This window comes from Hylaeus anthracinus, unplaced genomic scaffold, assembly GCF_026225885.1.
Source record: "Hylaeus anthracinus isolate JK02 unplaced genomic scaffold, UHH_iyHylAnth1.0_haploid 4, whole genome shotgun sequence".
In the NCBI taxonomy this organism is placed as follows: Eukaryota; Metazoa; Arthropoda; class Insecta; order Hymenoptera; family Colletidae; genus Hylaeus; species Hylaeus anthracinus.
The window spans coordinates 7416542-7436588 of NW_026535289.1; the positions used below are offsets into that span (position 1 = coordinate 7416542).

Sequence of the window (20047 nt, forward strand, 5' to 3'; positions counted from 1 at the left end):
CCCTCTGGAAGAGGGTCCGTTGGGGAGGCGGTCGGTGTGCAGCAGGGCCATGAATTATGCAGTTCGCCGGGGGCTAGGGCCTCGCACGATAGAAGAGGAGAACGTCACGAAGGGAGACGGTGGAACAGCGTTAGTCGAGGTGGTAACGAGCCAGAAGGAGACAGAGAGACCGCTGGCACACCTATACGCGGTCCAGAGCCACTTTACCCTTCCAGTTCTCAGCCTCCACCTCTCTCTACGTCGACTTCTCCACCACCACCTGAATTTCTGCGTTGCCACACTCCACCTTCGGCGACGGCCGTCTCCTCAACAGTCGCTACGCCGACACTTTAGCCCGGCCGATTGAAATTTTCATACCGACACGTCTGCCGTTCCAGTTTATGTTCCGAACAAGTGAAACGTCGCGCCATCGCGTCCCTGCCTTTCGTCTACCGACTCTTTTTCTTCCCCTGCTACTTCCTTTCCCGCCTCCCAGTGGCCCTCCACTTTTTCTGCTTCTCGTCGAACGACGTGTTAGTCCCTTCTTAGGTCTGCTCGTCGATGCCACCGTCTCCCTTTTTTTTTCCATTCAATCGATGGATCGACGATTCCACGTTTCCTATTCTCGGCTGGTCTTGCCATTTACCGTCTCGCGCGAACGAAAAGGAGATAATCAACCGGTGAATGCGCGTCGGTGGTTCTCGAAGGCACTCCGCTTTTCCACCTTTCCGTGCAGATTGCCCGTGATGGTTACTCGTTGGACGGGACACGGAGGAAGCGATCAATGACGGGGTGGCTCAAGAGGGCTGCTACACCCCAAGACAAATTGACGAAGGGCACCCCACGATTTTAAGTGTTTCTTGAAGCTAACCTTGTGGAACAAAATTCGCACGGATTTGCCTCTACGCCAGCTCGTCTTTGCTCGCAAAATATGAGCATCGCGATCTGTCGGAAGGCGGTTCCCCGCCTACCTTTCCATGCAGCTTTCAGCGACGGTCGACCCAGACACGGTGCATTATCGAGAGTTCGATTGGCTGAGGAATCTGTAGCGACGAGGCCTCGGCTGCGAGTGGTCCAGACGAGATGGAGAGCCGCAGGAATTGGATGGAGCCTCGACACTCCATTGGGAACGGATATCGGGAACAATGCGTATTTCAGACGAGGCGGCGTCCAAGTGATATTCTAACCGTGGCGGAACGCCGTTTTATTTCACCGTTTCCTCCACCGGGGGCGACTGGTGGCGCATTAGCTTCTGACGCAAATTAATTATCGATTAATAGCTTCCCGTTCTTTGGTCAATTAATCAACGACTACGGGGCCCTCGATTGCTCTTTTACCGCCTAATTAAATCCGCCGAGCAATTAACGATTGCCTAACGGCGACTGCCGAGGAATTACGTCCACCTGGCGTGCGTGTTTCCGTGGGCGAAAAAAGAAAAACTGGCGAATTCGCGTTCATCTTCTGCTGGGAAAAGTAACACCGTAATAAAAGATCTCGGGGAGAGAAGAATTAATGACTGGTCGCGCCGGTTACGTCCTTCTTTTGCTTTTGCGCGCGAAACACGCGGTCGGGCGTGTCACAGAGATTGCCGCGCGATTCTCCCGCCGTGTCCTTATTTTTGCCGCGCGTTTACGACCGGTCGTTATTGCGCGTCATGAATGCGATAATTATATTACACGGCGCCGAGCATCGATGCGAACCATGTCGAAGTTTCGTCCTGATGCAATAAGCACCGCCGTCGCGACAACGCCCATGGCTTGTTCCTTATATCATCTCGAGTAGAGTCTTTTTTAACGCGTTCACTGGCGTGTCACTTGAGTTTGCGCGACAAGCATGGTTACGGGGGGAGGGGGGGGGGGGAAGCACGTCACTCGTGTCAAAGAAAGATTCATGTGTACTCGTAATAAGGGTATTACAAATTAATTGTATAAATTTGTTGGTACAAGTGTCAAAGTAAAAAGAAATTTTGTACAGGGTAGATTCCGATTGGATCGTTTAAAACACGTTACGTTCGTTCTTAATTCCTGTCGAGCGAGCGTCGCGACGAAACTCGCGATTAGTCGCAGAAACACGCAGCTGACGCTCGCAAATTAGCTCGCGGCGAACCGCGGGAAAGCAAACTTTCCAAACTCGCGAAACGATGCCGCGTTAAGTCTCGACCCACGATAGAGATGTCGTAAAGAGGAATAATTCCCTCGTTATCTATTTCGTCCTACGTAGATAACGCTGCGCGGGTATCCTGTTAGCCGAAAACTTGCGTTCCGCTGTTAGACGAACGAACTTGGATATCACGATGCTTCCAGAAGAGATCGCACTGTAATTATAGACGGTTCTACAAAATATGTAATAGGAGAAATAGGAGAATGTTTCGCTTTAAAAATTCATAACAAGTGTATTCGTGACAAACGTATCCGCTCGATGGACAAGTACCTGTCGATTATCGAGGAGTTATTATTCGCCGCGATGACAAAGAAGATAGCTTCGAACCGGCCTGTACACGTGTGCCTTAAGGGCGATTAATTATCAGAGAACAACGCTGGACCGCAATCGCGTGCAATTCTAAAAAAAATAATCGAAAGAACTCGATGCTATCCGATCGACCTTGTTTTGTTAGGACCCTCCCCCTCCGCCCCGAAGCACCCGCAGCCATTTCGGACTCATAAATCGTTTATTCATGTTTAATGCAGTCCGGTATTCCGACCACCGCCGAAAGTTTTCGAAGCTCTCAGACGAAAATCGCGAATCCGACAAGAGGGGGGCAGAGGAGGCGACTAGTGGGTGGAGACGCGGGAACTTCGAACAAGGGAATGCTTTTGCATCGGCGCGAGGCCTGAAACCGACTGGAAAAAAGTCGCCAGAAACTGAAGAGTCGAACCCTGGTGTAGGAACGAGTATTCTCATTCAACTATCGGCCGAACCTTCGGTTTTAGGAATCGTTTCGAAGGGAATAGCACGAAACGATTGCGTTTTTAGCATGGAACGTGGAGAAATACGATGCAATCAGAGGGAAATTTCCCAGAAACATGGAACGCAATAAATTTTCTGTAGAATAACATGCAATGCTGAGTATAATATTTGTATGCTAACGTGATTTGTAGAAATTCAATATTTTGGTTTCAATAAGTGCGAGTCTGCAGGGTTTTCGAAAATAACGCGAGGATATTCGTCCCACTTTCTCTGTCTGATCGATGCCGGTGTTTCGTGAATTTTTGCGCCACGAAAGGACGCCAGGTGTTCTCGGTCTCGAGTATTCACGACCGAAGATAAGGGGAACCGGCGATTACGGAACAATTTCGCGTTGCTGGGAAACGCAGTGGCGCACGAAATATATTTCGCTTTCGTGATCCGAGGTAAGAAGGACGCGGTGCAGTAATTAGTTTGACCCAGGAGAAATGGGGTTGACGATAGTGGTTTCGTGAAGGAGGACAAGGCCCGGTGACTCTAATTTAATAAATCGCGAGAAAAGTAAACCGGAGGTTCGTAGCTCGTGGCAACGAAACAGGTGAACGATTAAATCAATCTGACGTTTCGCTGCTCGTTAAGAATCGCGATTGCTATTGCAATGGGCGAGTCACAATTAAAAGGAGTGGCGAGCATTGTTTTATCGAGGACAGGCCTATGACTTCGGCATTTTACCTTTGGGATTCCAAACACGTGATAAACAGTGAATACCAAAGGTTAATTCTTATGGCCTGGTTGGGAAAAAGTACAGTCTTTAAGTTCACATATTTGTCGTGAACTCATTGGTAAATTAGCATCTAAAATGTTAATCTTTGGGATCTTCCAAGTTTGTATAAGTTGCCTATAGATTACTTTTACAATTCATTCTTGGAGTGTATATCAGATGGTTCACTGCACCTAACACACGATTGATTTTGCTCCAAGAAAAAGTTGACCCTAAAAACCATTCCTTATAATCGTTGGACGAACCGTAGATGAACCAACATTCCTGCATAATTGTTCGACGGATTTCCGTTTCGCGAGACGTTCGCCGTAGAAAAATGTCCAATTCTTACGGACGATTTGAGGCGCTTTATCGTTTCCCGATGTAAAACCAGGAAAGTCGGGATGTGTTCGCGATTCAAAGAACGATCTCCTCCCTTAGTGCAAATACCGCTTGCACGTGGGTCGGAGGAGCGGAAATTTGAGAAAAAGAGATCCAAACAGGGGATCGATGGGGCGAAGGGGGGAGGGCAGAAGAACGGGGAAAAAGAGAAGGAGAGTGGAACGGAGATGTGCACGAGTGGCTCTAATCCGTCCTTCAGCGAGCTTAAGCCCATCTTCGTGTACCGTTCCCGTGGAAATACCGTTTAAGTGTCGTCCGTCTGGGGGTCCTTCGCTCGGGTAAATATTTAGGAATTTTTGAAGAGCTCCGAGTGCCTAAGAAAACAGTTTATGTACTTCGTAGGAAAGAGGGATCCCTCCCGGGAGTCAGAGCGCGCCGAGACTGGAGCAGTTTTCTACTAGAATCCTTCCTACGCGATCAAACACGCTCTGCAATCGTATACCTCGAGGCAGACAGAAACGTCGAGAAAGAAGAGAGAAGAAAAAAAAATAGCACAGGGAGACAGAAACGCAAGACGAGCTTCATTTCGAAATTACCAAGGCCTTTGTTTCGCGGGGTAAACGCGTCAAGCGTTGTTTCATTTGATCTCGGCCCGCGTGCCCTCGGTTGCAGACTCCGTCGAGTTCTGCTCGTACTGTTTCTGGAAAAGCGAAATAGTCTGTGGTCCGTGGCTAACAGGATTTGGTAACCGGTATGCGAACTTACTGTTACGACGATCACCGTACATACCGTTTCCTCATGAAGTCGGTTTCGCGAAATTTATTGCCCTTCAGCTGCAACGAAAAAAGCAAAACCTGTAATTAGCGGGGGATTTTTTTAACGAAGTACTAGAATAAAGCGGACTGGCAACCAACGGTCGTTAACATGAATTTTTTAAATACAAATTTTGATGAAAATATAAAACTGAATAATTTATGTCTACTATAATTTGTCAACAGCAGTAACAGTTAAATAGACGGTCACGCAAGTAATCAAATACTTTCGCGACACGACTATTTTCCAACTGCACTTAAAACCAGAAATATCAATTAATAAAGAGTGGCTATGAAATTAGTTACTTTCAAAATTTGCAGGACAGGAACAAACGTCTCGGAATTAACGTCCCCAGATTCCCCCAGCGATACTGTCTCGTTTCCCTCGACAGTGATCGAACGACGTGGCTCCAGTGATTATTAATAATTACAATGTTTAGCCCCGGAATCGTCTACGGTATGTCTTGCACACTCCATCGAGTTGCAATGTCGCGATTCGCTCGACGATAATGACAATAATGTGACGTACAATAAGACGTCCTCTGGCGTTTTAATGAGAAAAGGACGACGGAGCTCTGGAGCCCATTAAACCGTCCCACCCCATAAAGAACGCTCAAGGGGAGGTGAAGAATGACGGGACGCGTGCGATCGTTAAGCGTACGAAACTCCTGGTAAATTCGCGCGTGACTTTATTTCTGGGCAGCAACAACGTCTCGCGACCTCATCGATCGCGCAATCTTTTGTAACAACGGGGAAAAAAATAACCAGGACCAACAGGCTACTGTGATAGTCATCTTAATTAATTAATATTATGTAGAATTATTCTATCAATTACTCCAAGAAGTAGGTAAACATATTCAGAGGGGATGAAATAAAATTTCCATTGGAATCTTCATCATCAAAATGCAATTTTCAGAAACTAATTGCTCCTTGTTTCTCTTCAATTTCCAATATTGTTTGCGTCGAATATTGCACATAATCTGGCAACGTACAATAGCACCAGCATTTGATTTCAAATTCTCTCGCTTCCTCCGAGTAATTTCAACCAACTGAACTTACTTTCCAAAATATACATATCTGGTCATGGATTAAATTTCCTGGCCCTTTGTACACGAGACAAAGGAGGGTGCGTCCACTCGTACGCTCATCGTTCGAATTGGCTAATGAACGTTTAGATTGGATCACGAAACGTATCGCCGGGCAAGAATAATTAAAATAGCGATAGCCTCGGCCTCGAAATAACGTTGACAATTAGTCTGGCTTTAATTTGGTAAAATTGCGATTCAAACTTTCATTAGTGGCCGGCTCGACGCGAACGGGGGTCGAAAGGGTGGGGGTTGAGCGCATCACCGAGCCGGAATCATCGAACGCTCGACGCGAGAAGCAACAGCAATAAACGCTTAATTACATGCAATAAGTAATTAAAGCGATTAAAGTTTATAATGTGATACGTGCAATTAGTAACACCGGCCGTGTAATCGGGATTTAGCGTCGACGAGTGTATCGCCGGAACGTTACGAGGGTCGCGTCTATAAAATTTATAATAACGCTCCCCTTTAACGAGTTCGAACTAACTATACCTCGAGCAGAAATCACAAAGACGGATCCTATCTAAGTAACGAATAATTTGTTCTATTCTTGTGTTACATTTATCAATTTATATCTATTATTATCTATAACACCACAGACAGTCGGTGCAGTATTGAACTCAAAGAGAAATTTCTCAAAAGAAGTAAACAGAGTTACTTTGATGAACTCGAAGATGATAAGAAGATGAAGCAGTCTTATTGCCGGTAAGGGTGAAGTTTCAGTAGTCCGGATAGAAGATCAAACGAGCCACAATATTCCTTTGAGTGGAGACTTAATCCAAAGTTAGGCCCTAACAGTCTTCAATTCTACGAAGCCAGAGAGGGTTGATGTTGCTGCAGTGAAAGTTGAAGTTAAGAAAAGTTGGATAGCTCAATACAGAGAGTATGCCGCAAAGAACAAGTGGTGTAAGTGTGGTTCGAAATAGTGTGGATTGGTACAAAAGCACGTCCTTCTGCTGTCACCAATGTCAATAGTCACGTGTTGTTATTAAATTCTGCACATAATCCTGGTTCACCCCGTCGACTATTAAAATAAACAATAACAATTGTTCGTAAAAACGTTGCTTACCGCTGTAAACGGAGTATACCGAGAACCTTGGACATCATTGCCCGGCCAGCACCTGCGACGCGTTCGCCATCATCGAGTTCGCATTCAACCGGGGAAAAACGTAATGACAACGTCGACGTGGGTTAGCTAGAGAAGAAAAAACAATTCCAGGGGCTCATTGCGATGCAGATATTCGAACCGTTTCGAGGGAGCCTCGGCTCTCCCCGTGCGTAGAACCGGCTGCGCAAGGCGAGACGTTTTTATCGCGGATTTCGAGCGACTACGGGACGTCGTTCTGCTCGTCTCGTCATTCACCGTCTTCGTCTTCGTCGTCTTAGCAGGTAGTCGGTACGTGCGTGCATCCTCAATGAGAGACGTGCGCCCGTTGAATAATGCCGAGAATTCGGGGAAGAAGAAAATAAAGGTTAGACGGTGGTAACGGCAACGCGACGAGAGAACGACCGACAGAAGGGAGTAAGAGGCGAATAATAAAACGAAGAGGAAAATGAACAGACAAGGGGAGGGAGGATATGTCACATGGTTACCAAACCAGCCGGCGTCTCGATGAACCCCCTCGAGCAACCTCGTTAAAGCGGATCCTGCGACGCACCGACGATGCTAAAACCGCCGGCGTCGGTCGTCTGCTCGTTGTCGTCGTTGTCGTGCATGGCGTAACCGCTGATACCAGCTACGATGTCCTGTGACGGAAAGTTCGTCGTGTGTTCAGCGTGATGAATGGATCGTACCTCGGCGACTGTCCCTGCGATTACGCCTATAATGTATGGCGAACGGTAACTTTGATTTTTTACCCGAATCCTTCATGTCGTCGCGATATCAAGATCAGCAGATGCTTGCATGCTCTTGGTGCAATCGCAGAGCTGGTCGCAGTTGTAAACAATCGAGGTTTTATGTCGGGCTACGGAAAACCGTGACTGCAGCGAAAATGTATGGGGGTTGTTCGACAATTATAGGAGATAAACGTGTTACGAGACTTTCCAAGGGTTTTCTTTACGACTATTTCAATTTATAAAAGTAGTGAACGTTACCAACACTAGCTTCGATTATTCCGAAGTATCGATAAAGAGAATACCTTAACGGTTCGACAATTTCATGTGCTTCGCGGGAAATGCACCGCGTAAAGTTTCCAAACCGAAGAAATCTCCAATAACCAGATGGAAAATATACGTCGATATCTTCGAAATTTTTTGAAAGAAGCGTCGTAACGTCGCGAGACAAATGGTTTTAGGACAACGTCGGTTTATAACCGATACCGTGCACAGTCGTAAAAACACCAGCTGCTCGATCGAGTCTTCCACGGACTCGTCGAAAAACCATGGCTGTTGGCGGCCACGGTTACGAATGCCGGCACGAACGTTGCGGTTTCTCCTCCCCCATTCCTCCCGTCAGGCTTTCCAGCGGCTGGCGGGGTCCTCTCACCGGTTATATTTACCGACATAATAAATTTCAAGTCAGATTTGAGGCGGCCGGGGCGAGCTACCCGCGAATTGCGTTGCTCTTTTATCGAGGGCCAGTAAACAAGTTAAACCAGATTAGAAGCGCGCAGCCCGTAATCGATGCTCCTCGGGTTCTTGCCGGTGCACTCTTTTCTCTCGCGCGTTCTTCCCCGTCCACGTCGCCGCTGAAAAGAGAGAACATCGACTGACGGGGTAGCGAAGCAGCCAGGAGAGGACTGTGGCACAAGCGCGAGTACTTAAGAAAAGAGGACACGACGCTTCATCTTCTCGAGTGGAGCCCTCGGTTTCTTTCCTCTTCCTTGAATTTCCACCGGATTTGGACTTCGTTGTAAACAAGCTCACGAAAGAATGCGTTATCTCCGAGAATGGACGACGTTGTCGCGGCCCTTGATCCTCTGCTTCGGTTCTTCCTCCGAGGCTGAGGGCTGCGCTCTCGGTGTCCCGATTTTCAGGGTGGGGACGAAACGGCCTACGAGTCCAAATGAGTGTGGTTGCAAGTTCGGTTTTTTGTTGAACACGTGGCTCGAGAATCGAACGAACACGTCTGTTTTTGGTATTTACTAGCAGGTGGAGATCGAGTACACCGTTGCCTCGTTGCTGAAATAATTTTGCTTCTAGAATTTCAGTCCAGCGGTGAGTTACCTATTTATTTTTTCAATTCTATTTAATTCGTTTTACGAGACTTCGAGGGTTCTAGTGAGAACCCCCATCGTAATGGAGCACGCTTGAATTTCATCGCGATGATATGCGGACGATTTCGTAAATAACGTTTCCAGGTAATCGAGCGAACGAAACGCGCGTTGCGATTAGGAAGACAATTTGCAGGGCGCGCTCTAAAATTGGAAGATACCGGCGGGAACGCTCATTGCCATAACAATGAGCGAGCAGCACGCAACGATTCCCGTCACGGGGGATCAGCACGAGGAATCGTCGCGTCGGCGCGTTTCCACGTACCCGAACGATCCTCGTCCATACCGTCTAACGACCGTACAAATTGAACGGACCTGGCCGCGTACACGAACTGGCTTAGAGAACTTCCTGAGTACGCAGAAAACGCTCGCCCATGGAATGAAGTCTCTGAACACGAATCGATTTCTGTAGCGTCTTCTTAACACTTCGCTGCCCGTGGCTGGGGAGCCTAGGAGCTTACCGTTATCTCAGACTGTTGAAACTTGCTGTTTTAAAAACGAAAAGTAGTATCAAATGTTTAGTTTAGTCTAGTTTCTTCGGCTTTGCAAAGGAAGGACAACCTGTTAACGACCCCTGATAGTGTAGCAACTATATGTACTAAAAGGTACGAACCTTTTGAGTGCCAAGGAGCGATATATCGCTATCCCGTACATTTGCAAAAAATATATTGCAGCTCAAAATTGTCTAACATTTCTCGGATATGTATGAAAATTTCCTCTACCACTGAAAGGGTTAAAGCTTAACATTCAATCCAAAGCTCTACTCCTAAAATCAAGAGTCATTGTGTCTTTATTTTCCCGTGTCCTACAAGTTATTCAGCGAACTATACTTCGCGATACGCGAATAATGCACGACCCGCAATACCGCCACGTAATCTATTCCACTGAAGGTACCCAGCAGAGAAAAGACTCTGAGAACATTCCAGACAAAGTAGCTGCACGCGCATTTGGCGCCGGTTTCGGATCCGCAAATTCATTTAGCGATTTCAATTGCGATACGCGAATCGTTCGATGCCTACATAACCGGTACGTACACGTAACATCAAGGTACACGTACGGGGGTGCGCTCGCGCATACAAATGCACGCATATCTGTGCGAACAATGGCCCGATCCAAGAGCACATAACAGCCACCGGCACCGTGCCTTACGGCGCGCTATATGCGCCGGTGAATGACGAGCATTCGAGCGAATGGGACCAATCAGGCTGATTGGCCGTCCGGTATTTACATTTCTGCGGGAAAGCCTGATGCTGCTGGCTGCGCTACCGGCACCGAATTGAGAAGGATCCGCTCGAGAATACGACGACGGAGCCGAACAAACGTGCCCCGAAAGTCAGCGCATTCAGCGGCATGCCAGACAGTCATCGACATTTGATACATGAACGGTGCACGGAACTTGGTCTGATCTCCGTCTGGGTTAGCTTTTGCTTACACTTTACGCTGAATCTTTGTACAGTGGTAAAAGTTGAAGAGTCTTGGTTTGACTACTTGTAGTTTGATAAGTCCGGTATGGTCATTATAGAGGCATCGATTGGTATGGTAATTCGTTTGGGAGACCAAGATTACCGATTCAGGCGACACGAAGATTCCTGGTAGTTGGTAACAGCTTATCTTTGGTTATTAAACAAGGACGTTCTTTCTAAACGATAATGTTGCTAATTATTAAATTTTGGGTCCTCAATTGTGAACGCCAGGTCTGAAAGGGTTAAGAGATATTGAAAATGAAAGCTACCTCTACATATCCCTGCCATCCATCGACCCAAGAGAACAAATTGCGACAACTCGAAGGACATGGCTGCATTCGACGATTCTACATCTGTCGAAGTTCCTCCCCCTTTCACTCGAACTTGCCAAATAAACAAGCGCGCGACGAGGCTGGCGTTGCTCGCGTACGATCAACTAATTTCAACGAAATACGAAACGTCTACCGTATCCCAACAACGCCAAACGATGCCAACAATCACAGTCGAACTGCAAACAGATTCCAGAAAGGACGATCACGCGAGAGCAGTCCCTTTGAAGCGGCAGCGACGGGCTAATAACAATCGCCCTCGAACCACCCTCGAGCGGTGCCTGACGCGTTTTATCTCGCGTCGAGAGGACACACGCCAAGAACACGCGAGAAACCGGGCGTTTGCGATCCACAGTTTACAATTACACACTCGTCGACTCGCGAGATATTTTAGCGCTCTGGCACCTCTCCCGTGGCCTGGAGTCTGCTCCTCTTGCATCCAGGATCATGTTCCTTTATCGAAGCTGAGGTACAAGGGATTTTAAGGATTTTCTACCGAATGGGTTCTGCGATTGAGCAGATGAAATGACTGACGAGGAAGAAAGACTTGCTACAGGTGCATGTTCAACGATTAAAGCAGAGGTCATTAAGGCAGAGGCTATTAAGGCAGAGTTCATAAAGGAGGATAGATTCAAGACGTAGATGATCTAACCCCCTGATCTTCGAGTCCATGGCTGTGGTCTCCAGCAGTCTTAAGGCCATTAACTACCTTCAGAGTTATTTCTTACCGCCTAAGTATAATATAACACTCCCTAAAGGTCCCACCCTGGCAGATCAAAATACCCAACCTAGTTTAGACATTTTGGGTACCTATCCCAGTGGATATCGTTTTGTGCAGTGTAACGCCGACACGATGCATCGAGCAGAGCTAATTAATAACCACGGGTAACAAGGAGCAGATGTAACGTCGGAAAGTTGGATAGCAGAGACCCCTTGGCCACGGTCGGTCGACTGCGCCGGCACCAACACACACCCACGCGCTACCCATTATTGCGCACGTGTGGTCCGGATGGTCGCGTGCATGCTATTAGCAAAAAGGAGTGTCCCGAACACGTTACCGGTCCACCGCGGTGAAACACAACTGTCCCTTTTCTTTCCCCGGCTATTCCTCGCCCCTGCTGTCGGCCGTGAAAGGCGAGAATACACTCGGGAGCCAGTTTCCGGTTCTAGCGTTCTCACCTCTCTGAATGGCTCCCGGTTTCATTTCGACTGCATTCATTAGGCCGCTAATTAACGCTAAGCGTTGGACATGTTCTCTTTAACGCTGCCGCGCTACGCCGTCCCGGACACTTTTCTCTTTTTGTGTCTGTGCGAGCGTTAAGCAGCATCGACCGGTATGGTCATTCGGTAGGGAGTCCAGGATTACCGATTCAGGCGACACGGACCTTCCTGATAGTTGAGAACAGCTTAATTTTGATTATCAGACGAGAATATAGTGTCAGCGGTACGACGTCTTTCGACAAATTGGATAGAAGACGAAATCGGGATTTCGGGTCTGTCGTCTATGGAGCAACTGCTGTTGGGTGGTTGTTAACGCTGAGTCACGGACTCATTTCACGGACAGTTGGGATTTGCGAATCGTGTTGGGCGCAGTGCAGTTTTTAGGCACTTAGTCACCGAGAGCTAGGGCCATCGTTCTCATTCCGAAGTTCTTCTTCATCCCCATCCATATTACTTTGGTCTGTCTATATACCCTTTTTTCTACTTCTATCCAACTGTATACTCACAGATCCAAGTTCAACGCCCGAAGAGAACCACCAAGGGTCAAAGGCTTTACAGCCATCACCCCCAACAAACATTCGTTCCGTCATTCCCGACAGGCTAGACCCCCAGAAGTTTGATCGTCCAAACCCTCGAACCAAGATTTTGAATAGGTTTTCCTCTTGCGTTCTAAGTTTAATATTCCAAATGGCCACCACTCACGGTTAATTACGAGAATCTGGAAATGGAGAGGGAGAGTGGAGTGCGCGGTTTTGAGCTGTTAACGCGTCGCGCGGCGGATAATACCCCTTCCGTCCGGTTTTAATAGCGACATACGGAGTGGCAGTTTCGCGGGCTCGCCGAATATATTCAGGGACAATGTTATTCCAGCTGGCCGCGTAGCCATATATCAGCAACGATTCTATGCGCGGTCGCGTGCGGAGTAATTACTTTTCGGTGCGCGCCGGCATCGCTCAAAAGGCAACATTTGCACGCGACGTGCAACGCAACGCACGCATCCACATGCAACACGCACACGATCCCGTGCACACGTACGGGTCTCGGTTGGAAAGTATAAAAAAAAAGAGAGAACGGAGAAAAAAAGCAAACGGCTGCTACGTTTCGAGGATCGAGGGCGACAATGGCTTCCTGTTTCATCCCTGCGGGGCGTCCAGCTGTCTGTCTGGACTATGGTTGCGCGAATGAATCGTCCTCCGACTCCATTGTGCTCGTTTTCCAGTTTTGCGTCGCAATTGTTGTCCGACATGACATCTTCACCGGCCGATCCTTCATCATTTTAGCGGGACTGTTTCCCAGTCTTCGCCCTCCCCTCTAAAAATGACGCTTTTATTCGGTATCGTTGACTTTACACCGCGACGATAAAATCCTTCCCAGGCTTTTGGATATTTCTAAGAATAGGTGTTCTCGTACTCTAGTCGAATCGTTGGCGTTGGCAAATAGCTGCGTTATTTTGACAGCTGCGATGAAAAATCACGTTCATAGCATCCCATTGGCTGCTTCGCCAGTCTGGATAGATCTGTGAGGTCGTTACACAGGATGGTCCGCTAGAAACGGACAGCCTTTGTACCCTTTGTCGCGATGACTAATATGTCATACGGAAAAATTCTTCTTAACGTATCCTTTCGCAGACGGAAGATCCATTGTCATGTTTTGTAAGGGAATTATGTAGTTTTTTGCAGTTCCTTTAGAAACTTTAAATTGCAATACGATTTTTCTCTACGGACTCGAAAAATGTGATTCCAATTCCGTCGACCTCTGTTCGTGGAACTCCAATTGCGTTGATCTCCGCTCGCAGCAGCCAATTATTGGCGCCTCCAGAGACACCAGGCCAACGTGACACGGTCGCATTAATTCGCGACGATTACGATACATTTGTAACGTTGCGGGCTACGATATCAATATCTCGATTCGATCGCGGATGAGACCCGATCGCGTAACTATTTTGCCCGACTCATCGAAGATTAAGTCAGCGCGATAAACCAGAGGATTATACGTCGATCGAACAGGGTGTATCCTCGTTTTCAATTCGGAGAGCCGTCCTAAAAGAGACAGCTTATCGGCGTGGATTTTTACGACGGCTTTCTCACTGGGTCGATACCTCGAGGCTCCCGATAGTCGGACGGGTATAGTCAGCGATATATAGTCTCCCCAAAGTCATCTTTCAAAGGCAGCCCCGCGACTCGATCCTAGCCAGGATCACCGTGGCCGGGATGAGCTACGGCAAACGAGGTATTTCGAAAGGCAGGAACAGGGAGGCGTAGGCTGCTGCAGTTCGCGGATACGTATACGTAATGACCTTACGCGGCGCTTTTTTACGATGCTTATCAAATGCAAAGCCTTCTTTATTGCGATTGGCATTCTTATTAGGGCCCTTCTTTCTTCTCCTCGTCTACCGTCTCCCTGTTTCGTTCCTCTCTCCCCCCAAAAAACGGTCGTGTCATTTTTTCCCTCCATCCGTAACCCGCCTCTCTCGTCTTCTCCTCGGGTAAGAGGATTCCAAAACGTGGTCGCGACCGCGACCGTGTAACAAGACAGCCGGGAAACGCGAACAACCTCCTTTTAACTTCCCATTTGGATTACTCGGGTCGCGGAACTCGTCGGGTCGGGCTCGTGTTACATTATTTTTCGCGTCTGTTCGCGCTATTTCCTCGTCCTTCGTCGGGGAAACATTTTAAACGAAGATCCCTCGAGGGAGCAAGAGGAGCCCCGGAGGGATGACGACGGTACACCGCGAGGCGACGCTCGGACCTTTTTTCCGCCGCGAAATAAATAATACGTCGTCCGTCGTTGAATCTCCGGCCGAGAATTCTTCTTCCCGAGTTCTTCATTAAAGCGACCACTGGCGCACAACTCGAAAACCATCCCCCCGTTATTGCGTTCATTGTTCTCAGACGGAGGCTAGAGTTACTAGAGGGTCTCGTTATTTCTGACATCGATGCCGCGATGGAAACCGTATTTAACTATCCCCCTGGTGGTACCTGGGTCAATTTTTGGTATCTCATGTCGGTGATTAGGATAAACACAATTTTATTACATCGATGGGAATAGGTCTTAGGCCGCAAGGCTTCCTTTATTTTAAGTATTCTCAAACCTAAGAATCATTTGGTTCACAATTATTTATCGCTACCTTTTTTTAAAAAGAATTATTGAAAGTCAGAGTTTATTTTGTAGATTAATCGGACGATTAATCGGTAATGCAACAATAACGCGCGACAGAAAACGGAGTCCATCGCTTTATTTATAGAAGGCTACTCTCGCGTCGACCTCGCTATGAATTATTCACCTCGACCCCGCGGAAGCATCCGTTTCAGCCGTCAAGCTGGACACCTTCCACGCGATGTGAACTGAAAACAAAGAAAACATGACCGCTCTCGCGATGTTGTCCCCTCCCTCTCTCCAGAGACTTCCAATCGATCTTATTCCCATAAGCTCTCGCCGTGAATCCTAATACGGTCATTCATAGATTAAAGAACCCAGAACGGGACCACAAGTTTTCTTTAACCGAGGGTTGATAATACATTTTTTCTTAGTTGATGGGCCAAGCTATCGAAAACAACCTTTGAGAGATGACTGGATCGAAGAACTACCTGAAGTACTTTGAGAAACCGGTAACTCGAATTAAGAGCAATTAAAATTGATACGCATTAATATGACAAAGACTAAAGGTAGCCAAGAGAAGCCGGTTGCTTCTAAAGTGTAACTAATTAAGAGCCTGTTGCGCTTGAATAATGAATTCCTCGTGTCCTTCAGTCGCCGGATCCCGTTGCTCTTCGTTGACTCTCCCTAACTTTATCCAAAGTTATACAAGGAATTTCAATTGACTAAAGTATGTAACTTCGGGAACACACAGGTTTGGAAACCCATGTGTTTTCATAGTGCTACCGAATACTTCATTCTCGGGGAATCTCTAGTGACTGAGCTGTGTTTCATACAAAATCCCAAGCCAGATCTATCTACGATGGTGTTCTTCAAAAACTAATAGAATTTCATAAACAAAATTTAACAAGTACAGCCTCCCAAGCCTTACATTCTTATCAACATCCCTTATTTTAGGTGTCTGAAACTATAAATTATCATAAATGTAGGAGCCGGGCTCTGAACTTGCGCGGTTATTGATATCGCGCAATAATCGATCGTGCACAACGAATGTCGAGAGTGCGATTTGAAAATTCCTTTGTCGTCTGACACTGCAAACGAACGTGTCTGTCAAGAGTTGCATTCTACTTATAATATTGTGTTAATCTGTTGGTACGTCCGTCCTTTCCTCAATCCCCATCGATCCGGATCCTACATAAATACAAAATTCACAACAAGTATTCTACTCAACTACTCTCAAAAAACAACGATTCCTCGTCGTACACTTCAATCGTTTCACCCAACTCCTAATAGGGAGGTAAGCCAATGCGCATAAACACCTCTGACAGTTGATTGCGAATCCACGGTATCGTTTGCTCGACGGTTCTCCTCAGTCCATCTCACCTTACAACCATGTCGCTGCCAAATCAGGAAATCGAACATCCTTCGGGAGTCTACCGTTACACCGAGTTGGTCTTAACCGACATCCGAGTCGCATTGATTGGCGGTCGTTCCCGTAATCCGGTTATCCGATTGATCGACAGCGAGCAATGATAACCGAGCGAAGGGCGGGCGAGATATGTACACAGGGAAGCGTGTTTCGCGGAGACAGCCGGTTTTCGGGGGCTCGTATCCGGCTGGAATTTCAGCTGCGCCTCCTTCCACCGAGGGACGGCCATCCGGCGAGGGACAGAAGGGTTGTTTTCGTGCAAAGGCATGGCGTATCTACGGCGCGCGGGTCGGACGGTATCAAACTCCGCGTGCCTAGAATTCCCCTGGTAATTGCATCGCGTGGCGCCCGCGTCGACGATTGCATTTTTGGCTCGCGTCACCGCGTAAATAGGAAAAACTCGTGTTCCCGCAGCCTCCTAACTCTTGCACGCCCACGTTTCCTTTCCTCTTTGAAGTTTTCGTCGGTTACACGTCGGGGAAAGTAGGCTCACAGAGGAGAAAGTAAAGTTTCAATCCATAATTTTAAAGTTAATCAACAGAATAATGTCTTACTTTGAATGTTTATCTCTGTGATTATTGAGCGATGTGCGGGCTTTAATTTTTTTATCAATATTATTTGAGACACTGCTGTAGAGGAGCGTGGTTGTCGGCTATCTCTTGGGCGTCGAAACGCGCCGGGTGGTCGTTTTCGTGGGAGACTTTGTTTTTTCGACGCGTTAACGAGAACGCACCGGGCGTTTAGGATTTTCAAGCGAGACAAAGGTGAAGCTTGTTCCCCATTGTGCCGTGATTATACGGGTCGTGCAAAGTCGAAGCGTTAATTGAGGTTAAAAGGCTGATCCGAAGCGAGGCATGGTTAGAAAGGAGGTGCGAGTCGTAGCGATGATTCACGCGGAAATTTTCTTTCACCCCTGTAGACCGTGGTTAACGTTCGGCTAATTACAAATCAGACGGTTGCACCTGCCACGCAACGTGATTTTTTTTTATTACTACAGATCCGTCTGGATGTTCTACGGCTGTTGGGCCGTGCCTCTAACGCCTTCCGTGTTTGATCTTTCATTTTGAATCCGATGATGCGTAGTAACGATGTGTTACTAGACACGTTGCGTGTTAGTCTACTTCTTAGGGTGTGACTTCAGGGAACAGAGTACTCGATGGATTTGGCTTATCACGCGCTCGGTGACCGAACTTCAAAGCGCTGACGCACTGTAGCTGATGTTGCATATTTATCGAGGTAATACTTTTGGAAATTAATATTTGTAATAGTTTTCTAAAAAACTAGGCAAGCCTCTTAAATAATTTTGACTAATCAAATTTACATTCCAATGTATAGAAACTACAAATTCTGATTAGAAGATTCGTGTATTAAAATCTAGATCCAGCATATGTATAGAAGGATTAAACTTCAAGCAACCAGTGTACCTCACGTTTCGGACAGCGCGATTTGGATTTCAATTAAATCCCTTTGCCGGGGTGCAAATTCTTCCCATGTTAGAACCCGTTTCACAAGGGAACGGATACGGTAACACGGTCGAGGACCCGAAACAATATTCGATCGCACGTTCCCGGAGCGCTAGGATGTGTACAGACACGTGTTCATTTGAAACGGAACGCAACGTGAGATCCAGCAGGATCGAGGGTAGAACGATGTGTCTCGAATTACCAAGCAAGCACGCTCGATCGTCGCTAGGGCGATGACTCGAGGTGTCAATACCTTACTGCGATTTCGGTGAACAATAGCGTCGGACGCCATGAAATCCTACGCCAGACGAGCATAAAGGAAACTGACGTGCTAACACGAATACGATAAAATCTGATTCTTTGGTTAGATCGTCCGCGAACATATTGCCTGAACTTATAATATTTGATCCCGATTTTGTAATCCGAGGAAATTTTAATTCATTTCAATTTATATTTTGAAAATTTGTTCGACGTGTTCTAACGTAACGATGGAAAGAACGATTTATAGCTACTATTGACACCGAGCGACAGTCTTTGAAAGAAAAGATTGGAGCACAGTTCACGAAGCTTTTTAATTTCAGAGGGAAGATATTTGCCAACCGAAAAATCCGAGAATCGAACGGCAAGACGCCGTTGTTTAAGTAAAGCTAATCTTCTCGAAGAGGATCGATCCTCGTCGCGGTAGCTCCCCATCGAGGAAAAGCCGACGAAAGAAAGAAAGGAGTCTCGATCCGAAGAATCGTCGAACCGATACTCGACTCTTCCTCCGAGCGGGTGCCAGACTTGGAAACTGATGTCTTAAAAGTCCTTCGTTAGTTTCCCAGTCCACGAGACGAGAATAATCCGATCCTGCGCTCCTCTCTGTGCCTTGGATGGGAGATTCTGATTGCTCGGGGGAAACTCAACCGAAACGATCCCCGCCACTCTATCGAATAATAAAAATCACTCACGCATGAATTTTAACATTTGCTGAAACGTTGCATCGCGGGGGAGGCGGCTACTCGTACATTAGACTCAAGAGAGAATTCCCCGTCAACAATGGCGAAATGAAAGATTCAAGTTCGAATGCGCGGCTCGCTGAACCGCGTCCTTTATCTACTTTTCGACCAGAGAGGAAGGACCATAATCGAGACAAAGTTTAAGACAAAGTTTTTTTTAGGAGGGAAAATTCTATATTATCATGCCGGATAACGACAGTTGCCTCTTGCGGCTTTTGGTCGTTCGTCATTTTAAACACATTTTAAACGGAACTGATCCAGCCGAGATATATTACACAGCCTTCTTCGCTACCATCGAGTCCTGTGTCCACATTTTCTAATTTTCACCCGATCCATGTTCGCTCCCAATCCCAAGCATGTTCGACAATTTTGTTTTTTCATCGAGACGCGTCACTGTTAATTTCTCCTCCAAAAAATCCGGGCGATCGATAGAAACGAAATCACGGGGTCCTTTCGTCGCCCCGTTCGGTCGGGTTCTCATTACCGACATAGTGGGTGGAACGGGGCGGGTTGGGGAAACAGTCGGGAAAAATCCCATGGACCGAAGCAGTTTCCCGATTCGCGATTGCGTGCACGCTTGATCGACCCCGGAAACGAAGGGCCCCGATTAGTCCGTGTGTAGTACAAGGTAGCCGATGGATATTTGCGCCGGTGTTTGGTCCGGCGTTACGCACGGAGGCGCGAGAGCCCAGCAATAAAAATGCCGTGGCCAGAGAAAAGGGAGGCACAATGGAAACACAATAAGCAAGAGTGGATGACGGTCGACGATGTGGGGAACGAGACAAGAGGTTGGGAAAGGGTGGGTGGGTTCCCTCGCTCCACCGCCGCTACAATTGGCGGCGGCGGTGGCGTACCAACCTCGCCGGTGCAATCTCATTCGCGCTCTCTCGCATGAGCGAGCAGAGAGCGTACTCCACCGCCTGAATCCCTTGTGCTTTCTGCACCTACGCC

General features: G+C 47.4%; 1 protein-coding gene across 4 annotated transcripts in view; it reads right to left on the minus strand.

Annotated features, from left to right (window-relative positions):
- The window catches only part of LOC128894622 (discoidin domain-containing receptor 2-like), a 142674-nt gene that overhangs the window by 52478 nt on the left and 70149 nt on the right, over nucleotides 1-20047 (minus strand). Inside the window, exon 2 of one of the 4 annotated variants that reach the window (XM_054156470.1) lies at nucleotides 4775-4818. The exons of the other annotated variants lie outside the window; for them this stretch is intronic. The gene's annotated coding sequence lies outside the window, so the exon portion shown is untranslated. The remainder of the gene's footprint in view (nucleotides 1-4774; nucleotides 4819-20047) is intronic. 4 annotated transcript variants of the gene reach the window in all.